General features: G+C 33.6%; 1 protein-coding gene and 1 pseudogene across 3 annotated transcripts in view; one reads left to right on the top strand and one right to left on the bottom strand.

Annotated features, from left to right (window-relative positions):
• The window catches only part of ZNF407 (zinc finger protein 407), a 670,437-nt gene that overhangs the window by 130,029 nt on the left and 513,501 nt on the right, over positions 1-26,907 (top strand). The gene's annotated exons all lie outside the window — the stretch shown is intronic.
• LOC103101991 (actin, cytoplasmic 1-like) lies at positions 4,846-6,709 on the bottom strand (annotated as a pseudogene).

Genomic DNA, 26,907 nt, shown 5'->3' with positions numbered 1-26,907 from the left:
AAGATTTTTTATTTATATAGGTAATTGAATATGCTTTGGTGTATTGACTTCCAGATATTTTGTGCATTTTGAATTGAATTTCTTTTTTATTATTTCCTTTTGAATTCTGTTCTTGTTATCTATATAGACATTGCAGAAATTGTTATTTAATTTTTTTGAGCTATTTTTGTAGCCTGCAACTTTTCTCCTCCTGTTAATTATCTCAATTAGTTTTTTTCCTGATTTCCCCAGGGCCATTCCATTTTGCATTAATATGCTAGGGCATCATTTCTTTGGGCCTCTTTCTGTCTGTTCTCTCTGCTTCCAATTTGTGTCCAGCTACCCTTTGGATCTCCCATCTCTCTTCTCCTGAGGCAGGATGTTGTGAATAAAGACAATACTCTTTCAGAAAAGGTAGTCTTTCAGTACTCCAACTCACTCAGACCAAACTTATTATGAGGTCTCTATTTCCTATCACGTGTATATACTTCTCCCATGGGAGTGCTCTTCAGCCACTTGAATTTAATGAGTTAGAAGAATGACATAGTCAGATTGCACTTAAGGAAAATCACTTTCCCAGCTGTGTGGAGGATAGATTGGAGTGGGGAGAGACTTGAGACAGGGAGACAAATAGGAGACTATTGTAGTAGTTGAGGTGAGAGTTTTTGAAGGCCTGAAGAAGGGTGGTGTCTAAGTGTAAGGAAAGGAGAAGCATGTAAGAGGTAAAGCTAAGATAGAAATGATAAAGTTTGGCAACTGATTGGATGTGTAAAGTGAGTGAGACTCAGAAGTCACTGATGACTGTTAGCTGTAGAACATTGGCACTTTTGAAATTTGAGCTAAATAAAGATTAAATAAGACTTGAACTTAAAAATAGAAGAATTGCTTTCAAGCCATAACTTCTTTGCATGACCTTAAAAAATATAATCAAATACAACACATAGTTAGAAGTTTATGTATATATTCACACAAGTGTTCCAGTGGTATAAATAGTATCTTCCTGGAAATAATTAAAATTTTTAGCTTTTGGTTAATGTAGAGCAAATGCATATAAAAGTATATTCATTGTTTATGTTTCTACTAAGTTTATAAATATAATAGCTACGAATTATCTGCAATGGGGATAAACTAGATGCATTCCCAATAAGATCAGGAGTGAAACAAGGATGCCCATTATCACCTCTATTGTTTGACATTGTACTGGAAACACTAGGAGTAGCAATTAGAGAAGAAAAATAAATTGAGGGCATTAAAATAGGCAAGGAGGAGACCAAGTTATCACTCTTTGTGGATGACATGATGGTCTACTTAAAGAATCCTAGAGATTCAACCAAAAAGCTAATCGAAATAATCAACAACTTTAGCAAAGTTGCAGGATACAAAATAAACCCACATAAGTCATCAGTATTTCTATATAATTCCAACACAGCTCAGCAGCAAGAACTAGAAAGAGAAATCTAATTCAAAATCACCTTAGACAAAATAAAATACCTAGGAATCTATCTCCCGAGACTATATGGAACTATATGAACACAACTACAAAACACTCTCCACACAACTAAAACTAGACTTGAACAATTGGAAAAACATTAACTGCTCATGGGTAGGATGAGCCAATATAATAAAAATGACCATCCTACCCAAACTTATTTATCTATTTAGTGCCATACCCATTGAACTTCCAAAATTTTTTTTTTACTGATTTAGAAAAAACCATAACAAAGTTCATTTGAAAGAACAAAGGATCAAGGGTATCCAGGGAAAAATGAAAAAAAAAAGAAGGGGGCCTTGCACTCCCAGATCTCAGACTATATTACAAAGCAGCAGTCATCAAAACAATTTGGTACTGGCTAAGAGACAGAAAGGAAGATCAGTGGAATAGATTTGGGGTAAGTGACCTCAGCAAGACAGTATATGACAAACCCAAAGATCCCAGCTTTTGGGACAAAAATCCACTATTTCATAAAAACTGCTGGGAAAATTGGAAGACAGTGTGGGAAAAATTAGGTTTAGATCAATACCTCCCACCCTACACCAAGATAAATTAAAAATGGATGAATGACTTGAACATAAAGAAGGAAACTATAAGAAAATTAGGTGAACACAGAATAGTATACATATCAGACCTTATTAAAAAGTTTTTGTACAAACAAAACCAATGTAACCAAAATCAGAAGGGAAATTGGGAAACAATCCTCATAAAAACCTCAGACAAAGGTTTAATTACTCAAATTTACAAAGAGTAAATCAATTGTACAAAAAATCAAGCCATTAAGGGACATGAATAGACAGTTTTCAGATAAAAAAATAAAAAATATTAATAGGCACATGAAAAAGTGTTCTAAATCTCTCATAATCAGAGAGATGCAAATCAAAACAATCCTGAGGTATCACCTCACACCTAGCAGATTGTTCAACATGACAGCAAAGGAAAGTAATGAATGCTGGAGGGGATGTGGCAAAGTAGGGATATTAATTCATTGTTGGTGGAGCTGTGAATTGATCCAACCATTCTGGAGGGCAATTTGGAACTATGCCCAAAGGGCGATAAAAGACTGTCTGCCCTTTGATCTAGCTATAGCACTGCTGGGTTTGTACCCCAAAGGGATAATAAGGAAAAAGACGTCTACAAGAATATTCATAGCTGTGCTCTTTGTGGTGGCCAAAAATTGGAAAATGAGGGGATGCCCTTCAATTGGAGAATGGCTGAACAAATAGTGGTTTATGTTGGTGATGGAGTACTATTGTGCTAAAAGGAATAATAAAGTGGAGGAATTCCATGGAGACTGGAACAACCTCCAGGAAGTGATGCAGAGCGAGAGGAACAGAATCAGAAAATCATTGTGCACAGAGACTGACACACTGTGGTACAATTGAACGTAATGGACTTCTCCATTAGTGGCAATGTAATGTCCCTGAATTATCTGCAGGGATCTAGGAGAAAAAAAAAACACTATCCACCAGCAGAGAACAAACTGTGGAAGTAAAAACACCAAGGAAAAGCAGCTGCTTGACTACAGGGATTGAGGGGATATGACTGAGAAGAGACTCTAAATGAACACTCTAATGCAAATACCAACAACATGGAAATGGGTTCGAATCAAGATTACATATGCTACCCAGTGGAATCGCGCGTTTGCTATGGGATAGGTGGGGGAGTTGGGGAGAAAATGATCTTTGTATCCAATGAATAATGCTCGGAAATGACCAAATAAAATAATGTCAATTAAAAAATGATAATAGCTATGAATTAAAAAATATTCTGGCTTTTGTTAAGAAAGCATAACAATTTTTGGGCAGAATGTTATTCCTTTACTTTTCTCAGTGTTTTTCTTTGAAGAAAAATTAGATGATCTGCTTAAAAGCTTTAAATATAGCCTTCACTTATTTTATGGTTAATCAGCTTGCATTTCTCCTTTTAAAAATTGTTTTAAAATTTGGAGTCAGGAGATTTCATTTCAGTTTCTGACAAGTACTACGTGACAAGGTTTTCTGTGTCTTTGAGCAATTTATTGTATTCTCTAGACTGCTGTTATAGGTTGGACCTAAGAACCATCATTGGTTCTTAGACTTCTTTATATCATGGATTCCTTTATCAGTATGGTGAAGTCTATAGAGTACTTCTCAAAACAGTATTTGTAAATGAGTAGAATAAAATACAGTGCTACAAAGGAAACCAATATGAAATAGTTGTTATTTTAATATAAAATATTTAAAAAATAAGTTCGTTATAGTAGGTTAATTCGATGATCTCTATAAGTCCTTTCCTCCATGTTCTCCATTTTCTAAATACTTATGTTCTTGGAGATAAAATACTACACATACTTTTTGAGGATAAAGCGAAATAATTTTTTGCAAATCTTAGTGTTTTATAAATACTACTTATTATTCTATTCTTCCTTTTCCTTCTCTTTGGTCCTGCTGAAAACAATATTCCTTTAAAATCTTTTATCCCAAGCTCAGTGACTATTTTACCTAACTAGAGCATTACCAGTGCCATCAAGCAATCAAATAATAATAATAAAAACAATAATATCCTCAGATACCTCTTATATTTTCTAATTCATTTATGTGTCTGCTTATCTGGTCTGGATCTATAAAGTCAACTATACATGCAGATATCTAGGAATAAACTCTACCAATCTATCTATGCAAATTGGTATCTGATCTGCATTTTAGACTTTGATACTTTCTATCCAGAGTTAATTATCCGGTATATATTTATCTAAACTATGTTCTAAACGTTCACTTGTCTTCTTGATAATGAGAATAGTTCTTTAACTTCACTCCCATTCTGCCTCTATCTTTTATATGTTTATGTACATGCATATGTCTATTTACATACATATATATCAATATGTGGGAATACCTGTATTGATATTCAGACACACATATAATATTTGTGGCTTTGAATCATAGAATTCTACAATATCTAGGGAATCCAAAAGGTTGTAAAAAGAGATATTATGGACATAAAAATTTCAAAATATGTTGTTGACCAAGAATTATACATAAGAAGTCAGGTAAAAGATAATCATCTAAGTGCCAAAGAAAGTTGGTTAGTCATTGGTTGTAGTAAGAATAAGTGGTGTTAAAAGGTCCACCTATATGCTACTCTGATATTAAGAGGAAGGCCTCATGTTGGGTGCTGTGGATGATTTTATACCATATTTACAGAAAGATATGAATGGGAGTTGGATAGGATGAGAAGATACTGGTTGGATGGATAGTGATAGGTATCTGTGGAACTTTACCTAAAGTTATGAAATTACAGATCTGTTGATGTATCGGTAATTAGTTTTATTATATTTATTATTATATATATTATAATATATTATATTTATTATTATATTTTTTTCCTGTAACGTGTGCACTTTTATTTGAACTGGTCTTAAGTCAGTGTACAGGTAAAGCTCCTCCCCTCCCCCAAGTACTGGCACCAATCTCATTAACTCCCAGGGAGACTGTTAAAGTCTTCATTCACATCTATGTTGGGGGCAGGGAGAGAATTTAGGGAGCCATTCGTTATGGCTGACAATTAAAAAAAAGAGGAATAAGTATTAAGGCGGAAGATACAAAAAGTTTTTTTTTAAGGACTACATAATTTACACGTAAAGCAATACTGCTGCCACCCCCCGCCCTCTCCCCCTGATCTGGATTTATGTTAAGTCGCTCTGCTCCTGTGGTAATAGAGCAAGACTGCCTTCATAGAGGCAAGTAACTCTGTAACAATGCATTATACACTATTTGGAATGACTTATTAAAAAAATGTACAATCAGAGTCCTGAAGATGCACTGTAGAACTTTGGGGATGTTTGCCTCCAACATTACTTTAGACTGCTCATCACCTTCACTGTTCCAGTTTTTAAATCCTGAGTCAAGCGCCAAAAAAACCAAAAAACAAAAAAACAAATAAAGCCATGCCAATCTCATCTCTTTTTTTGGGCAATTATCATGTCACACCCTTTGACAAAAAAAAAAAAACAACCAAGAAAAAAACACCAACAGTCCATTTAGAAGCATTTGCGGTGGACAATGGAAGGCCCAGACTCATCATACTCCTGCTTACTGATCCACATCTGTTGGAAGGTGGAGAGGGAGGCCAGGATGGAGCCTCCAATCCAGACAGAGTATTTGCGCTCAGGTGGGGCAATGATCTTGATTTTCATTGTGCTGGGGGCTAGGGCTGTAATCTCCTTCTGCATCCTGTCAGCAATGCCTGTGTACATGGTGGTACCATCAGACAATACGGTATTGGCATACAAATCCTTACGGATGTCAACATCACACTTCATGATTGAGTTGAAAGTAGTTTCATGGATTCCACAGGACTCCATGCCTAAGAAAGATGGCTGGAAGAGAGCCTCTGGGCACCGGAACCTCTCATTGCCAATGGTGATAACCTGACCATCAGGGAGCTCGTAGCTCTTCTTCAGAGAAGAGCTGGATGCAGCAGTGGCCATCTCCTGCTCAAAGTCGAGGGCCACGTAACACAGCTTCTCCTTGATGTCACGCACGATTTCCCTCAGCTGTGGTGGTGAAACTGTACCCTCTCTCGGTCAGGATCTTCATGAGGTAATCCGTCAGATCACGGCCAGCCGGATCCAGACGGAGAATGGCATGGGGAAGGGCATAACCTTCATAGATGGGCACAGTGTGGGTCACACCATCACCGGAGTCCATCACGATACCAGTGGTACCACCAGAGGCATACAGGGACAGCACAGCCTGGATGGCAACGTACATAGCTGGGGTGTTGAAGGTCTCAAACATGATCTGTGTCATCTTTTCTCTGTTGGCTTTGGGGTTCAGGGGGGCTTCTGTGAGCAGTACACGGTGCTCTTCAGGGGCCACCCGGAGCTCATTGTAGAAAGTATGATGCCAGATCTTCTCCATGTCATCTCAGTTGGTGACAATACCGTATTCAATGGGGTACTTCAGGGTCAGAATACCTCTCTTGCTCTGGGCCTCATCCCCCACATAGCTGTCTTTCTGGCCCATACCCACCATCACACCCTGATGTCTGGGGAGCCCCACAATGGAAGGGAAGACAGCCCGAGGGGCATCATCTCCTGCAAAGCCAGCTTTGCACATACCGGATCCATTGTCAACAACGAGTGCAGCAATATCATCATCCATGGCGAACTTTGAAGTGGCAAGTTTAAACCTTTAAGAGAGGAGGTGGTGCCGCACCTGGAGGCAGGGGGGAGGCAAGTGCACGCTGGGTAAAAGAGCTTACAGCTCTGTATGTAACTTTTTGAAGGAACATTTTCAATGTAAATTACTTATGAGTCTTATGATATTCTAAGTTTGTGAAAACTTATGTCTAAATTAAAGAAAAAAAGTGATATATGCATATATACAAATATCAATCTATCTTTTCAAATTATTTAAAATGAAATAAATTTTTAGTGAACCAAATTTTTGTTAAAAAAGGAAATTGGCTAAATATAATGGTATGTTATTTATAGTACTGTGATGAAAGAAATGGAGAAACAAGTTGCTTCAGAAAAACCTGGGAGGACATGTCTGAACTGTTAGAGAGTGAAATGTGTAGGACCAGGAGAACGATTTTGTCAATAGCTAAAAATGCTAAAAATGAACACTTCTGAAAGACTTAAGAATTCTCATCAGCATATGACTAATAGTTATTTCTGAGGGCTAATATTGAAGAATACTACCTATTTTTTGACAGAGAGGTAATGGATTAATTGTAGATCTAGATTCAAATTTTTGAATGTGGCCAGTGTGGGACTATTTTGCTTGACTATACTTATTTATGTTAAAAGTCTTTTATGTTTTTTCCCCCATGGCAAGATTGGTACTGTTAGAGAGAAAAAAAAATAAATGCTTGATAACTGAAAAAAAAAATTTAAAATATAAAATTCCAACAAGAATTAGTTAAATTACCTTTGGTTTTCAATGTAATTATTTAGCAATTTTCTTTTCTCTTGCATTTTCAATATAATTTTATCTCTCTTTAATCAAATTAGAAAATTAGAAAATAAGAGTGTGAATGTTGCATTTGTTTTAGTTAATGAATCAAGTATTTTAGTTAAAAATTAAAAAAATAATAATAATTGTGAAATTTCAGAGAATAGCCTGGAGATGGTGAAATCCTTATTGAAGTTCTATCTGAAATACTTGAATAGATCTTTGATCTCACTAAATTGAGAATTTCCTCTAATGTTTTCTCATAAGTTTGCCACAGGAGGACTACTTGACTTGCTATTTACTTTTTTTGATTCCTCCTGATACTCTCCAGCAGTCTTGCTCTTCACCCATCATCCCTTTATTATGCCACATGTCTAGCATTTTCTCTTCTTAGCATATGGTTCCCTGACAATTTATTTTGTTGCTGTTTTTTTTCCTCAGAGTTTGAAAGCATTTTTTTTATCATGCAAAACACTTTCAAATTGATCAAGTAAGAGCACAGTCACACATAATCAGAATCTCCAAATAAAACCATAGATATACTGATGTGAAACACAACTCCAACCATTCTTTCTCTGGAAATGGTTCCCATTTCCCTTAATTAATAATTGAGGATTAAGTAGCCAAGTTTTTAAAGGTAAACTTCCTATAATACTGCTGTTACTGTGTACAATGTTCTCCCGGTTCTGCTTATTTCACTATGGATCAGTTCCTGCAGATCTTTATAGCTTTTCTTTGCTTATCAATTCTAATAGTACAACAGTATTCCATCACCAATATGTGTCACAATTTTTTCAGCACTTCCCCAATTAATGGACATCCCCTCAATTTCCAATTCTTTGCTACTACAAAAAGAGATACTGTAAATACAGAGTTTCTCATCATTTTATTTGTAGCATCTTGTTTGCACCCTTCTTGTGCTTTTCTATAATCTTTTGTGTGATATTGGCTTTTATTTCTTTGGAGGCAATTGCATTCCATGCTTCCCTGCCACATAGCAACACCAGCATATGCAAAAGATGCACCTTTGTTTTCATTAAAAGTTTAAGTTCAGCAAAAGAACTTAAAAAAAAAATTTTTTTTACAACAAAGTAGCCTTCTTTCTTCTTCCTCTTCAGCTCTGGATCCATGTTGAATAATTTTGTACATGTAAGAGAGTTTTGTGTTATGCAATCAATTTTTAAAATAATTAACAAATAATAAATGAAATAGGATTTTATGTTCTCTGCCTATTTCAGTTAATTGCGAAATGATAAAGCTATGGTTCATTTTCTAATGTTCTTTGTGATATTCTACTTTCCCCCTAAAGATTCCCTCAATAAGAATGCTTTCTATTTGTGTAAAGATGATTTTGAAAGCATTTTTTTTGGTGGTTGTTTTTTTTGGAAGACTAGAGAGTAGACATATGTTTGGTTGGTAGCTATTTATATTTTTTTGATTGCCTTTTTTTGTTATTGAAATGGTCTGAGTTTTTTTCTTCTCTCTAGTATTTTTTCTTTCTTCAATTACCTTGAATATTGATTCCCCATCACTGTATCATCTGCTTTTCCCATGTATGTTCTTAGTACCATTTCTACCTTTATAAGTATATCCAGAATATGATGCTAGTGTCAAAGTTGGATGATTCTGCTGTCTTTGATGGAGGAACAATTAGAATGATTTTGAAAATCTTTTTTTTTCTGCTCTTGTTCCATTCTTATCCTTGAATGTCTTTGGGATGATTTTGTTCATTAGAATATCATATTTAGCTTTGAATTGGTTTGCCCCTCACTTATATTTGCTTTATGAGGTGATAGTACTCATACTTAACTACTATTCTTCTTTGTAAGATTTTATAGAAGACTTTATGTTTTAACTTATCTTTGTCTTTGGCAGTCATCTCATTACTTTTTGTCAAGTCTGTCAGATGTTTGCTAACTCAGGTGCTTTGGCAGCTCTTCTGGAGATTTAAACATTTTTCTGAACTCTTAATCAATATTCTGATATTGTCTTTGAAAAAGTAGAAGGGAGGATTGAAGGGGACTGAAGTGTATTTTTGATTTTTCTTCGTTTCGTGAATTGCCATGGCCAAAAATATTTATTTATATGTAGTAAACCTTTTAGTGGCATGTCTCTCTATAATGAATGAGGTTGATCCTCAGAAAACAGATTTGATTTTTCATCATAGCCTCGTAATTATAAACATCATATAGGATTTGGTGGAGAGCTTCAGTTCTCTTCCCAAAGCTATTTGTGTACCCTTTTAAATAATTTTATTTGAGTGAATCTTTTTTTAGATATAATATCTTGATCGCTTCCAGATAAAAGTTTCATTTCAATAACAGTGATTTTTGCTAGGTTCAGTTTAATTTCCTAAAAGAAGATAAAAATAAATATTTTTTTCCATTTTCACGAATCAAATTGCTGCAGTGATACATCTGAACACATAGCCAATACACAAATAAAACATACATGAACAGATATTTAGGACCAGGGAGGAATACAATAATTTTATTTGAGATAATAATATAATAAACCAGCTTTTTGAAGCATTTTAAGGTTCAGAATTTTTTTTTTACTTATACCCTCATTTTATTCCCAAGACAAACCTTTGAGTTACGTATTAATAATAGCTCTATTTTATGGGTGAAGAAATTAAGGCAATTCTAGGTGTAAAGATTAAAATTTAGGGGAGACGGGGAGACTGAGGCAGATAGAAATTAGTTTCTCTCTGCAAGAAGTATTATATTTTTTAGAGGTTTATTAAAGGTTAAAGATTAAGGAATATACAAGTAAGAAACATGTGCTTAGGCCAGAGGCCTAGACAAAATAACCTCACATCACGCAAGAGAGCGCCTGCTCCAAAAAGGAAGTCCAAAAAGAGCCAAGAGAGCCCCCTCAAAAGCCTTTGAATCAGTTTAAATACCTTCTGGATCTCGGCCCAGGTGAGATTACAAGGCATTCTGGGGAAGTGGAGCAAAGGCTCGTGGGGATTGTAGTCCTGTATTCGAGTCTATTTTTTACATAGGTGAAATGATTTGTCCTGGGTTGTACATCTATTAAGTACGTAAGTCGGGATTTGAAATCAGGTCTTCTTTTCTAGGTCCACTACTTTATTTGCTGAATCATATAATTCATTGGAAGGGATAGTAGGAATAAATACTTAGCTATAGTCTATGCTTGTAATATATCTAATTGTTCTCCCGGTATCATCATAAGTGTTTTTGTGGTAAGGTTCATTTTTTCAGTCACCTTAACCTCAATTTTTTCTTTCCTTTGTTTTTTAATATGTGGTAGTATAGATTTTCTTTTAATCCACCATTTCTTCTTCTGTTGTACTTACATTCTTTTTTTTTTTTTTAAGAAACCCTTACTTTCCATCTTAGAATCAATCTGTATATTGGTTCTATGGCAGAAGAGTGGTAAGGATTAAGCAATGGGGGTTAAGTGACTGGCCCAGGGGCACATAGCTGGGAAGTGTCTGAGACCAGATTTGAACCTCCTGTTTCTTGACCTGGTTCTCAATTCACTGAGCCACCCAGATACCTCCTGTACTTACATTATTAACCTTGAATGTCCTTTGTATGATTTTTATTATGGTTTTAAGTTATATAAAAGTTGTAGCAACCCTTTTTTTCCCAATCCTGTGATTATAATTATGAAAGGATATAAAATAGGAAATTATAGTCTCACCAAAGTATTTGCTAATGTCATTGAGAAAATCCAGCACAAAGACCAAATGGAAGAATGATTGGTTTTCCATTCATTAGTATATGTTATTTTGGACAGACAGAAAATGAACAGCAAATTGAATCCAGAATTTAATCGACAGAAAGCAGTTTTTATTGTTTATTAGACATTGTATAGTTCTTTAAGTAATCCCTAACTACTCCTAAGTAAAAGCAGGTTTTTTGGGTTAGATCTACAATTTCATTCAACAAATTCATTTCATATTAGTGTTAAATTCTCCTGGTCATACATATCAGTCATTTCTCTGATACTTATAGTCCTCTACAGGTACTTGTCTTGTGAGGTTAAGTAATACTGGTATTATATATCAGAGGCAAAACTTGAACCTAAGGTCTTCTTGACTCTTAAGTCAAGTCCCTTTAGAGGGTTTATGGGAGGATATAGACGTTGTTATATAGCACAAAAAGACATAGGTAAGTTTTAAATTATTCCTTGAATTTTCTGTTTCCTTATTTTTTTGGGAAAAGGTTATGGGAGAAACAGAATGAGGCTAGTAAGTTGAAGAGTAGTTTGGAGACAGTCAATTTGATGAAGGCCATTGAATCCATATCACATGAAGATTGGTTTTGTTTTAAACTGGGGATGTTTTTCTTGGATAAGGGAATATGATAGTTGTCTCCAAATATTTAAAGAGGAGCCATGTAGAAATAGAATTCAATTTGTTCTATTTAATTCCAATGAGCAAGGCCGAGAAAAATGGTTGGAAGTTGCAAAGAAAGGCAAATTTAAGTCTTCTGTCAAGAAAACTTCCTTCAATTTGGGCTTTTCAAATGTGGGTTAGTCTGCCTGGAGAAGTTTTACATACTTTCAATGGTCTTTGAAGATATATTTCTACCTGTCAGGCATTTTTCAGTTGGGATTCTTTTATGGATGAGTTGAATTAGATGGCTGCTTTGGTTCCCTTCAGCTATAAGATACTGTTAATCTTTGATTGTACTCTATTCATTGAAGGGGCAGGTATCACTGGTTCCAGGACTCTGTTCCTTAGGCCCCATATTGGAATCAGTTCACTCCAAAGGGTATGGAATTAAAAAGCTATAAATCCTTGTGAATAAATAATTCAGGTACAGTATTCTAAAATTGCTACAGACAGCCCGAGACTCTGCAACAATGATGGGATATGAACGAACGTGCAAGTGGTGAGTCTTGATATTTTTGAGGACATTAGTAGTTGTTATCTATCTATACCTGAGCATTTTACTGGCTGATGCCTGTGTTTTGACTGTTGTCTTTGATATTTGATTCATAAAATTCTACTGGCTTTTACCTTGATTGCTCACATGTCATTGAGGATATTGTGTATTGAGTACCACTTCTTTTATATCATTGTTTAGTTAGTAAGCCCAAGTTGTTTATATTTAAATGTAATATGGGTAAGAGTGTCAATAATGGCACACCATAAATCAGATTGCTTTGGAAGGGCTTGAAGAGAGAGTTTACTTCTTGTAGAAGTAAGTTCAAAGAATGCTTCATGGAAGAAGTGGCACCTGAGCTGAGACTTAAAGGTAGCTAAGGGTTTTAGTAGGCAGATAAAAGAGAATTCCATTTCAGGTAGTGTAGCATGGTCCATACGTACAGAGTCAACTGAATATTGGAAAATTTCCAGTTTGTCTGGGAGATGGAGCATATAAAGTGATCTGAAAGAAGTCTGGTTGGATATATTGGAGCCAGATGATGCAAAGCCTTGAATGTTAAGCCAAAGGGTTTTTCATTTTATTCAGTGGATACTTTTATTTTCTGCTTCTATGATCTTTCACTAAATTTAGTTTCCTAGCAGATCCATATTCTTAAAATGTCATTTACTTCTTGAAAATAGCATTGGATTTTTCTTTTATACAGTTCAAGAAATAATACAAACTCTAAATGGCTTTCAGGCATATCAATTTCATTTAATTCAACAATGGCATATTAAAATGAAACAAACTAAAGTACAAACCATGTAAATTTGTGAAAGATGACTTTTCTTTTTTCCAGTCTTTTTGACCAAGTTAATACTAGAGTTAAATGTGAAATGTATCTGTGTATCTATTTAAATTGTGGTTCATGGTGAAATGCCTAATTTTTATTATCATGCCTCAAATAGGTTATTGCTTGATGTAATGAAACCATCTGGCTTTTGCAGATCCCCGTCTTCTAGCCTGCCCCCTTTCTGTCATAACTTACATGCATATAGTGCTGATATTCTCTTTCTGAAAGATGTGCTATTTGTTCTCTCTCTCATAGACATTGTCCATTCTTTACATCTATTTTGAACTTTTATTTTTTCCTGGGTTATATATTGTGATGCAAAACATTTTCCTATTCTTCATTTTTATAAGAGAATTCTCATATGAAACAAAAACTCCAAAATAAAAACCCAAATAAACTAAAGTATAAAATCACATGCTTTGATATGCCTTCTGCCTCTAACAGTTCTTTCTCTGAAGTGAATAGCATTCTTTGTCATTAAGTCTTTAAGAATTTAATTTGGATTCATAAAAATAAATTTGCCTTGATGATTTCTTTGGGAAAAGAATCAAGATTTAAAACTCTATCTCTTTAATGCTGTTTATAATTTAAATTCACTATATTTTATATTCACTATATTTTGTATTCCTTCTCTGAATGATTAATGGTTTTTAACTTAATATTTTATAATTGCATATGTAGATAAATTGTTAGCTGAAAAACATAGTTTCAAATATTTGCACAATATATTTTGACCTATAGTCAACCCATAGGAAACTATTACTATGTTCTAGAAAATATAGTAACTATGATTTTATTGATTTAAAACAAGCCTCAAAGAAGTAGAAAATGTTAAAAAAAAACCTAGAGATTTTAAAAACTTAGCCTATTTTATACATGTTTACACTAATTTTTGTTGATATTTATACTTTGAATATGCTATTATTTGTGCCTTCTGAGAATCTCAAGTCTTAGTACCCTTACATGTCTTTAATTTTTGTAATTGTAGGATTTATTTTGTGATTTTCATTTCATTTCATTAGCATTTCATGCTAGTAGTTGATTTTTTGTTGGTATATATGTGTACAACTATATATACACACACACACACACACATATATATATATATATATATATATATATGTTCATACAGATGTATGTGTGTGAATGTGAGTTTCTGTGTGTAAATATGTACAGAACATGGCCAGTTGGATAAGGCTTGACCTCAGAATCAATAAAGCTTTAGTTCAAGTTTTACTTCTGTAATATACTGGCTATGTGACCCTGGACAAAACATTTAAAACTCAATGGAATCCTTTAATTCCTAAAAGGAATTTTTCAAGACTTTTTAAGACTCGGATGTAGGTACTTAAATCGTAGTTGGCTGATTCAAGGAAGGAACTTTCATTGTGTCCTTTAGGCCAGTGCAACTTTGAGCCAAGATTTCTTGTAATAACCTCCTTTTTACTTGGGCATTTATCCTTCCTCCTTCCCTCCCTCCCTTCCCCCTTCTCCCTCCTTTCCTTCTCCCTCCCTCCTTTCCTCCCTCCCTCCCTACATTCTTCCATCCCTTCCTCCCTCCTTCCCTTTCCCCTCCCTCCCTCCTTCCTCCCTTCTTCTCACTCCCTTCCTCCATCCCTCCATCCCTCCCTCGAAACACAGAAGGAAAACAACTGCCTGATCACATTGGTCAATGGGGATATCATTGGGCATGTAGACTCTAAATGATCACTCTAATATTAGAATTAGCAAATATTAATAATATGAAAATAGGTCTTGATCAATGACACATGTAAAACCCAGTAGAGTTGCTCATTGACTGTGGGAGGTGGGGAGGGAAAGAACATGAATCATGTAACCATGGAAAAATATTCCAAATTAATTAATTAAATGAAAAATTTGAAATAAAAAATAATATTACATATACTTATATCATTATCAAAGAATTATTTTAATACAGAACACAGGTAATCTCTTTGGGATCATTCAGTGAAAAATAAGACTATCAAGGAATTGAGTTCACTAAGAATATTTCAGTGGAAAAGATGATTATTACACACGGGAATACATTAAACAGAAAGCAAAATCACATTTCTGTATATTGCAAGAGATGTCTATTTATTGAGTGAAGTCAAGATAACTGAGAAGATAGTGACAATTATTCACTTTTTTGCCTACTTTCTCATCTTTTAAAAATATTTATGAAAACACTTTATGTATGCATTGATAATATCCTTGAAAGAATATGAGAAAGGAACAGACAAGTTGTCATAGATAGTTTTCTATGACAGATCACCCAATTTTAAAATCTCACAACTGATTAAATGGGTCAAAAGATCCTAAGATTCTACTTTGTTCCTTTGTTCCTTGTTTGTTAAAACAAAAACAAAAGATTTGACTTGGTAGAATAAAATGCTGCCTTAAAGCTCTTCCTAATTAGGGCCTCTCTTTTGCATATATTAAAATTATATAAGCTTCCCTGACAGATAAGACTTCAGGGATAGCTTTGCTTGACTGTGTGCTGAGTATTGATAGATTAAGGGAGGGAGAGAGAGAAGGGCAGTGTGTGGAAAGATGAAAAAGCTAGAATGCTGATGTTGGCAAGGAGCATTCCTTGTTGGTGTTGGATGAGGTCTCTTAATAACATTAGATTTGGGTACTGAAAAGTGTAGTTGAATTGCTAATAGAATGCTAAAGATTCCAGAGAAAGGGAAAATGTGTTTAATTTTTAAAAGAGAACAAAAATGAAATTTGCTGACAGAGTTTTGGACCCTACTACTAAAGGACTGTTTAATGACCATATAGAAAATAAAGTAAAGCGATCCTTCACCTATCACAGAAGTTATGTTCCAGAGACCCCTGCAATAGATAAAAATCTGTGAAGAAGTGGCATTCTATTTATTTTATCTTTTTAATTAGGGCTTTACAAACCCTTCCCACTCTCCTATAAACCTTTTCCACACTCTTATTTACCTACAGTCACTGAGCCAATCAGTGCCCAGGATGCGTAACACAGTGCTGTGGTTGGTCTCCTTTCATTCCCTCTGCCAATAGTATGCCTTGTTTAGTGTAACGCCACAATACAGAATTAGATATATTAAAAAAGAAGACAAAAACAATACAGTGAAGCCCCGATAGGTGAACCCCAATAGAGTGAGGGAGTACTATAGTATGTACAAAGAGCTATAAAATAATTTCTGGCTAACCCCATTTATCTTTTTGACAGTTACCAGACTGGGTAGATCAAGGGAATGTTGTATATATAACGTCTATATTTAGAGTCCCTGGCAAGTAGAAAGTGCTTAATTAATGTATTTGATTGATTCTTGATCTGCTGGAGTCAGGCTTTAGGGGACAACTCTTTGTTCAATCCCTTCACCTTATAGATAAGGAAACTAAGGCTCAGAGAGATTAAATAATGAGCCTTTTAGGATCTTGTTTTCTTTAAAGCATTGCTTAGGGCACCACATTCTAACATTACTTCTTTCCTGATTCCCTTAGATTCTAGTACACTGCTGTTCTCCTATCATCTCTTCCTAACCCAACCACCCCAATTCACCTTGAATTTATTTTACATATATTTATTCATGTACTTTTTCCCAGCGTTAGAATATAAATTCCTTGTGAGAAGGTAATACTCAAGTTTTGTTTTTGTATCTGCAGGGTTTTAGTACAAGACTTGGTACATAGCTAGTTTTTATAGATATTTGTTGATTGATTGCCCACTTAAATAGCTAGTAAGTGCCAAAGGCAGAATTTAGAGAAGCCTATGCCTTTCTGACTAGAAATCTAGCATTCTATTAGCTATGCTATATAATTTTCTTATGTTGAAAAACATTTCACAAATTCATGCTTTTGTATAAAGTGGAAAAATTTGGGATAGATCATGACTTCAAAAAATTCATGCTAGTTGTGCCAAAAACTTTTTGGCAAAGCTGTGATGGACTAGCATTTATAGAGCTAGTAATTCTAGTTGGTTGGCTTGTTTACATTGACTGAATTTTCATTGTGGAGGAGGTTTTTTAGAGGATGAGAGTTGGGAAGAAGTTGGATGAGTAGTATTAGACATAATAAAGCTTTTAAGAGAGTGCATAAGGAATGAAGTAGACATAAATAAAAGTACTTGTTAAGTTTATGTACTTAGATATATGTGCATGAATATACACATAATTTACATAATTGTTTTTTTTAAACAACACTATGGGAGAAGTTACATTTTTTTGTATATCTCTCTTTAGTCAATTAAAATTAAGCTTCTACCAGTACTGTTCTAGGGTCTAGAAAAATACAAAGAATGAAATAGAAAAGTAATGCAGCAATGCAAAAACGTTATGGTGACAGAGTTAAGCAATCTCTAGTCTCGAGGAGATTATGTTTTTAGCATCTTTACTATTTTTTGTGTTGATATATTTATGATTATTTTTGTTGAATTAATGAATGAAAAAAAGAAATATAGATTAGAGAATCATCTTATTAGAGAAATTTACAACTGACTAAAAGACCAGACCCCAAGAATGACCATTAATGATTTTATGTTATCCAAGAATAAGGCATCTTGTGGACATCCTGAGGGAATCTATCCTTGGCTCTGTGATATTTAACACTTTTATCAAAGGATTGAATGAATGCTTAGATAGCATGTTGACCAAAAATTTCAGATGGCACAAAATTAGCAGAAATTATTATTGTTTTAGTTGCTAAGATTGGGGTTCCAAAAAGATTATTGGTCTGATTTTAACAAGATGAAGTTTTAAAATCAACTGTATAACTTCAGTATTAGGTAGTCTGAAAAAGTCATGTGTTTTATTGGGCTGCAATTTAAATATGAATCAATAGTATAATAATGCAGCCTAAAAAACTTAACATAAATTAGTTTTTTGCATTAAGAGAAACAGTATTTTGGGCCTGAATTAAGGTAATTCATTTCAATAGTTTGATGAGATCGCTCTATTAATTCTACGGGTTTTAAAATGAGACTTCATCAATTTCTCCTGTCTATTTAACTTCCTGCATTTTGTGGCAAAAGACTTTCCAAATGAGTGATTTTGTGTTCTTGCTGATTATTATTTTTTACTGATTATTAGTTTAAATGTTGATTTTTCTCAATAGATAAGGGGAAAGGAGAAACTCCAAAAATAAGATTTGGTGTCCTGATGAGATTGATAGGAGATTATCTGTGTACCCAAAACCTTAGGAGAGTTTTTTTATTTTTTTTTATTTTTATGAGAAAGGGTACTACAGTCCTCCAATTTTGCATTTAGATTGATATGATGATATGACATCTCCAAAGATGCTTTCTTAGCCTACCTTTTCTTCTATAAGAAAAGTCCCTTCCCTGACATGTATTAGGAATGCATTTTTCTTTTTGAGAGTTTCAGGATCATGATTTAATTTTTGTTCTAACTATTAACTGATCTACACTTTGAGATATTTGAGTTATATAGTAAGAATAATGAGGAATGGTATTCATAATATAGGATATGCTCATTGGAAGGGTTAAATTAAGGAGTTTGACAAAGTGGGGAGAGCAGTTTAACAGAAATTTTGTTTAAGAATGAAGTATAGATAGAAAGATAGAAAAGAGGAAATAATCTTATACCCTATAAATATACCTAAAATTCCTAATGACTACCTAAAATTTCCTAAACCTATCTCTGTCTTCTGAAGACAGTTTCTTCTGCCTGGCATGCCAGGCCTATCTTAACCTACTCTATCTATAAATTATTCACTATGTAACTCCCTAAAATAATTCCTTCAATCAGTTTTCTATAGCAACGGAACTGCTAGTAGCCCCCTGCTTCAGAGACAGACTTCCTGCTCTTTAGAGATGCTAGAGGCAAAAGACCTTCAATTGTCAATAGCTGCTTCCTTATCTCCTTACTGACCAACCTTTCCCCCTAACTTCCTGTCAGAGGGCTTCCTACTTCCTCTCCTCAGGTCTCCCTTGGTAATGGAATCTTCAGCTCTGACTCAATGACTCATGTCAGTTTCTGATCTCCTTAGAAATCCTGCTCTCTAACTTCTTAAGGAGACAGAAAGAGAGATTAAGAAAATCCTTTTAATGCCATCTACTGCAATTTGGTTTACAAGGATGCTGTGGAGGACATTACCTCTAGTCTCAAGAGCTGGGGTCCTTTCCAGATACTTAGTCATCTATGTATACTTATCTATGTTATAATTCAAGTTAAATGGTAGACCTTCTTGTCTGGCTTTAAGGATGAATGCAATTGAAAGTGAGAAGCAATTAAAACTGCATAGATATATTGTAAAATCACCAGTTAATATAAGCTTGAGTCATCCCAGAAGTCTGCCTTTAAATATTTGGTCAATGCCAGGTGGATGTCCTTGGACATTCAATTAAGGATCAAAGGTCTTTTGATGGAAATACTTGTTGCTGTGTGTGTGTGTGTGTGTGTGTGTGTGTGTGTGTGTGTGTGTGTGTGTGAAAAATTTCCTTGTGAAAATGGAGGCATTCTACCTATGAATGCTAACTTGAATTTTGTAGTGTGAAATCAGGTGAGGTGATAAGCTTTCCATGTACAAAGAGCCTAACATGGGCAGAAAATAGGAGGGTTTTTGTCATCTATAAAACTATGTTTATATGTTCATGTGCATGTTTAAATTTTCTAACAACATCAATTCATTTTCTTTCCCCAGAGGAATAATATCACTTTCAGTTGCAAAATTCTAAGAAGCAAATATATCCTGATACTCATCAGAATAAGAGACATAGAAACCACAAACCTGACACAATGAAATGAATTGCAGCAGTCATAGTTTAATTGGCTCTACAAAAAAAAAAGACTTTTTCCTAGTTAGCTAGGGTATTGTGTTCATATATGGACATGACATTTTAAGGACATTGATTATTGAGAAATTGTTCTTTCTAGTGAGAGAGCAACATGGCCAGGATAATAAAGGCACCTCAAGACCATGACATATGAGAATCAGTTGAAGCAACTGGATGTGTTTAAATTGGTAAAGAGTTGGACTGAACCTGTTAACTCTCTTCAGTTATTTGAAGAGATGTCTCTATGGCCAGGTATTTAGGACTTGTTCTCCTTGGCTTCAGAGAACAAAACTAGGATCAATATTTGGAAATTTCAGAGGTGCAGATTTAGTTTTAAGTAAGGGGAAAAAAATTTTCCTGTCCAAAAATAGAATGACTGACCTAAGAAGTAATAACAGTAGTGGTTGTAAATTTCCCTTACTAGAGTTCTTCAAGCAAAGTTTAGATGACCATTCATCAGAAATATTACAAAAGGTGATTCCCCCCCCCTCACCGCCCCCCTGGCACAAGTGGAACTTAAATGACCACTGCTTCCCAACTTTGAGATTTTGTGATTCTGATTCTATATATGTGCAGTTGCATATTTATTACGGATGATGAATATCTGGTACTAGAACTGATTTGTTAGGAATGGTAACTGTTACTTTGGGGGAAATTGTGCGATGCTTTTAGTGGTTTCAAGCTGCTTGCTGATGTAGAAAAATTTTTGTAACATATATTCTCCCACTGATGATGTCATAAAGCTCAAAGAATGGAAAATATATCTGGAAAGAATCAGTTACAGACAAGTCAAGAAGCAATAGTAAAACATATGGTGTAACACCAGTCTATATAATGAGGAAATGGTATAAAAAGGTATCTTCAAAGAATTTTTGAATAGAAGAGGAAAAGGGGCTATGATGTAGTTTCAATAAAGCCAATTTCCTGGGCCCTTCTCTCTATTTTCCTAGGGATTTCATGCATTCCCTTTGGTTAATAGGGGCAGATTACACCTAAATCTTCATATGTAGTTCCCATTTTTGTCTCTAGAGTTTCATGCTATCTTTTTGGCATATTTATCTTTGTGTCCCAATGTCATCTCAGAATGTATCCAAAACTGAGTTCAGTATCTTTTTCTCTAAACCCACCCCACTTCTTAACTCCTAGAGGACAGCATCTTTCAAGTCAACATTTTCAGTCCTTGTACTTCACTTTCCCTCCCTACATAGTACAGTCAGTCAGTTGCTAGGTTTTGTCTTTTTACCTTTGTACCTATTTCTTTCTCTTGATTCACAAATTCAGGTTAGTCATCTCTTGCTCAGATTAGTAATTGGCCTCCTAAGAATTGATTTCCTTGATGCTACTTTCTCAGTAAGTAACCTAGCTAGGGGCTGTGCTAAATTCTGTGGATAACAAGAAAAGCAAAAGAAACTCCTTGTACTCAAGTAGTTTACAATTCTAATTTAGATGTTCAGCATGGCACCCAAAAAAGAATCTTTCTAAAGCACATAATCCCATTAAAACATTATTGATTCCATTTTATTGCTAGGATAATCTACAAACTCATTTGTTCAGAATTCACTGCCTGCCTGATCATCTTTATTTCACATTATTCTCCATCATCGTATATTCTGACTAAACTGATCAATTTGCTATTCCTCACCTACAATATTTCATCTTCTGCTCCTGTGCCTTTTGTTGAACATTTGTGTCCGTTACCTGCAATGTTCTCTTTCCTCATCTTTCCTTCTGGGAATATCTGACTTCCAGGCTCAGCTGAAGTGCTTCCTTCTGTGTGAGGCCCTTCAGGATCCTCCCATTTGTTATTGCCCTTCCTCCCCAAATTATTTTGTTATTATTTGTGTATAAATTGTATCCTATTGAGGATTTCATTGTCCTTGAATCCTAACCGTAACATTGTATCTTATACAGTGTAGATGCTTAAAAAATGCTTATTACCTTGAATTGAATTCTGTCTTTGATCTTTGCTAGATACTTCTAGCTTGGCTGTGAGAAAGTTAATTAACCATTCTTATTATTAGTTTGCTTATCTGTAAAATAAATTATATTGTAATACTCAGTAGGTTGCTGTAAGGAACACATGAGATTGTATAATAGCAATTTTCTGTTTCCTATATAAATGGAAGTTGTTATATTATCTTTTGCTCTTTTGTTGATATGATACTTTTAATTTCCAAAAAAAAAGCATACTAAAGGGATTGGTGAATGCTTCCATTTTATTAAGGAATGTATTTTTGTTATTAATACTATATAAGTAGGTGATATGTAACATATCTATCTATACACATAATGTTTATTGAGGGGAAATGGCTCAATTTACTTATATTTTTCAAAGGAAAGTCACCTTTGCCCTCAGACCAAACTTGAAAAGTGTCAGTCTGAAAGAAATAACTATGTGAAGGGTTGTTTTCAAGATAATTATATTCACTGGAGTCATTAAAGTTCAAGTTTTAATGTAGATCTCTTTCTGTGTTGCAAAATACTGCTACATATTTTGGTTTTTAAGTAGCTAAATTTCTGTGCTTATTATAGGAATAATTTATCTATTTTCATAAATATATATTTCTAAACCTTAAACTATCATACATTTTTAAAATAAATCTTCATGTTGCTATTTAGGCATTTCTATATTACTTGCTATATATAGTTTAAATATGAGATTTGAAATATTTTACCCAGAGTATAGGAACATCATGCAATTTTCATAGATAATATATTAGATGTTAAGTTGGTCAGAGCTCTCTAAGTTTGGAGAGGGAGAGTTTGGGAAATTTACTAATTTGCTATTGGTGGGAAGTACATTATTATAAAAACTGTTTTTGTTAAAATCCTGGAGAAAATTGACAGACAATCTTATGGTAAGCCATAAGAAACAGTGAATCAGAACCCCTGTTTTAGCCTTGTAGTTCCTAACTTACTTAAAATATTAAAAAGCTCATTATTCATACCTTTTCTTAAGATAGCCAGAAACCTAGTTATTTTTTCATATGAGAAATATTAAAGTTACTCTCATGAATTGATGGGTACAATCTCAACTTTTTATAGGAACCCACTAAATTTCTCAGAAGTTTCTACATTAGATAAAATGCTTTTTCCCCTTTGAGAAAATTTTTTTAAAGGAGTACAGAAATAATAATTTAATATTAGAAATCGAATGAGTATTTATTCAACATTATGATCATTAGAATTTAAGTTTTAAACCAAAAAATTCTGCATTAATTTTTTTAGTGATCTTTTTTAGTAAATCTAAACACATACCTGAGAACTTTAAAAAAAATCCAAGTTTTGAAAATAAGCTAGTTGGAGGTGTGAATTTTTTCTATTATTTATTATTTGTTAAATATGCTATCTTCTTATGCTTTTATTTTTGTTACTAGTTATACATATTATGTAACCTAATGTGGGTAATTTATTTCCCAGCAGTTTAAATTTTTGATTTCCATATATTATCTATCTGATTTTTTTACTTTAAATATTAAGGAGGTATTGACTAATATTACATATTATAGACCATATGTTGAAAATCTTTATGTACTCGAACAATATATATAGACGTATATACTGACAAATACATATACACATATAAACATAGATAGATTTTGTTGTTTATAGTTAGAATAATAGCCCCTTTAAAAAAAAGTTACACCAAATTTTTGTCAAATTATAAAATTTTTTCATCATTAAGATGCACTACCACAATGTTAACAAATAAAACAAATTTTCCACTTTTAAGAATTAAAAATAGATTTTTGATTTGATTGTTCTACACTCTTGAGTAATTTAGTTGGGCTATATATCAAAGAAGTTAGTCTGTTCTTTAAGGAAATTTATGCCTTACTTCCAAAAGTCATACATATCTAGATAGTTTTCAAATTACAATCATTTATTGAACTTATGTAAGTTATCTGAAGAAAAACTACTGATGATGTTCTCAGTTCTAATAGCAGTTACTAAATTAATAATGTATGAAACAGGAAATGAATATACTGTGTATGTGAAAATGAATTACCGTGTACTAGAATAAAAAAAACCAGCTCAGTTGGTGAAAGTGGGGCTTAAATACTCCCCAAAGAGATAGGAGATCTGAGTTTATCTGAGATTTATCACCCTTTGTAATTTAAACCCTTGATATGATATTAAAATTGGCAGCACATATTACTTCCAACAAATGTAAATTTCAAAGGAGTTGGAATAATGACTTGGTTCCCCTTCTATGTCTCCTTACTACCTAGGACATTGTTCTGTAGATAAAATAACATAATATAATATTTGGCTCTTAATAAATCTTGGTTCAATTGAATTACTAAGTTAATGTTAGCTTATTAAATAAGAATACTTGTAATACTTGTAATAATAGTGGATAAGGGTACTAGACATAGTCAGAAGACAAGGATTCAAGTCTTAACTCTAGCATTTAACTGTCTTTGTAAATATGAATCGGTCTTATCAAGTCTCAGACTCTGATTTTCCTCATCTGTATTATGTGGATGGTAATACTACTTTTCTCAGAGGGAATTTTTGTTGTTGTTAGTATGTGTGTGTCTGTGTGTGTATGTATGTATATGTAAAGTGTTTTGTAAAACTGAGTGGCATTATATGTTATTATTGTTTATTGTAGTTTGGTTGATTTTTAGTACGAATAGAGAATAGACCTGTAATTTCATTGGTATACCTTCCCAGTAAAGAAACTACTGCTGCCAATACAAGTTGGAACCTTTTCTGCAACTTAAGAGTCTTAGAGAGTTGCTTTGAAAGCTAATAAAAGGTTCAAAGATGTTTAGCATCATGCTTCCAATATGTATGAGAGGTTGTACTTGAGTATTTGTGGTCCTGAGGTCTGCTTTCTGTCCACTATACCAAGCTATCTTTTAGAATTTATTATTACTACTAATGTCCTATGACAGACAGACATTGGTCATACTACTTGATTCTTTTTGGTTAAAGACTCAAAGGTTCATTAAAAGTTCCACTCTGACCTAAGGCAGATTGAACCTCACTTGAACATCCCTAGTCAGAAAATCAAGAGGTTGATGTATGGGAAACTCCTCAGGCTTGGAGTATTTAATATTTGCATATTTTGCCTTTAATGCTTCTTTTGAAATTCTAGGTAAGTATGCATAGGTTCTTAGCATTGAACCCTTTGAAGATGGTGTTTCTATTTCTAGTCTTTTGTTCAAGTAGGTTTTTTAAAATGCCTTGAGTTTGATAGAATGTTTTTTTTTTTTTTATAAAAGGAAGGTACAGTGTAAATTTACTCAGAAGATCTTTCATAGCCAATAATTTACTAAGTTACAGTTTTGTCTTGGACTTTATCCAATTTTGTTTTTGGATTAATAGATGAACTATTTTTTGGGGGGGTACAATTGTACAAATTCTCTATTTTATTACTATATAAATTGTTTTGCTATTTCAAATTATGAGTCAATAATACAAACACAACATATCTTTAAACATTTATTTAAATGAACACTTTAATGTGTTCCTATTTGGTTTTGCTAATAGTTCTCATTAAATAAGATCAAAATAAGTTTTTTGATAAGCATAACTTGCCCATGTTTCATACCTTGCCTGTTTTTAACAAATGAGACTCCATGTTCTAATGTATCCTAATTCCCCTTGAACTGTATTGGACATTGTAATAAGTACACTTAATACTTTCATATTATCAAAAGTAGTTTTTACGTTAATTAAAAAAAAGAAAATATGCTAGCATTGCCACTTTTATGTGGAAAGTTTGGTGGAAATATTAAAGAAAAGAATGATGGATCTGTAGAATGATGCCTGAGTGTATATAGAGATAGGTATCTGTTTGAGGATTGTTTGGGTAGTTGGCATTGATGTGCTCTTGTTAAAACTACTAGTTTAGCTTTCTAAAAGTGTAATCGTGACCAGGTGTGTAAGGTCAAGGTGGAAAGTAGTTTTGTGGAGGTTGTTTTCTAATAGCATACATGAAATCACTGACAATGTGAGTCATCAGCAAAAGAGCACTTTGTAAAGTAAGAGATGAAAAAATGTGTAGCGTTGCAAATTTTGAGGTAGTAAGGTATTTATAAGTATCAGAGATTTAGTTTATTATTCTGCACATTCTTAATCCTTATTAAGTTTTATAATAGCATTCTTCTTAAAAAGAAACTTCAACATCTGAGATTACTTAAAAACCAAACATTGACATATTATTTATTATTAGGTAATTTATTTTAAGAGACTGTATCTAAATAAATTATTGGCAAGGCTTTTGTTTCTCAGTGTTTTCTTTCAGAAACACATTGTTCAACTGAATTTTAAGATCATGATTATGTGGTTGTGTTTCTTCTCCCCCTTTCCTCCCAGTACTTTTCTCATTTTAAAGGCAAGACTATCAGTGGTCTATTTACTTTGTCTTTCTTGTGTGTGAATGACTGAATGGCATTTGTAGAACACACAAACTATTTTTGCTTCAATATAGCATTTATGATTTATGGCCAACATGTAGCCCTGATTTTCTATTGAGAATGATCCTTATTGTCTTTGTGTACTAACTCAGTGCAGAAGCACTTGTCTATTTTGAGCTAAACCAGACCTCTTGTAAAAAGAATCAAATTATTTCATCATGTTGAAAATGAAAAGCTATAATTACTTGTAATTAGGCTTCAGAATTTTTGAAAATTGAGAAATTCTTTTCCAGAGGTTTAAGATCACTCCAAATCAGTACCTTTGGAAAATAGGAAATAATTTTCTGTTCAATTTGAAATTGATTTAATTTATGCCTTTGACAGCTATTTTACTTTGATATTTTGGTGGGAGAAATCATTGAACTATGGTGATTAATGCTATAATGTTTTCTGTGATACTATAGTCTAGATTCAAAAATTATTTTATTGCTCTAAAGTAGTGTTAGTAACTTGCATAGATCACAAATATGTAAGAGATAATTATTTTGGAGCATATTTGATTAATATTGTAGAGATTATTTCTGCCTGTAGACTTTTCAGAAGTTTTTAGCCTCCTTATTTTTCATTGCTAGTCCAGTTCCTGTACTTCCATGTTGC

This window comes from Monodelphis domestica, chromosome 3 (assembly GCF_027887165.1).
Source record: "Monodelphis domestica isolate mMonDom1 chromosome 3, mMonDom1.pri, whole genome shotgun sequence".
NCBI lineage: Eukaryota > Metazoa > Chordata > Mammalia > Didelphimorphia > Didelphidae > Monodelphis > Monodelphis domestica.
Note: the sequence above shows the minus strand (reverse complement) of the source record. Positions and strands in the feature narration are given on the sequence as shown.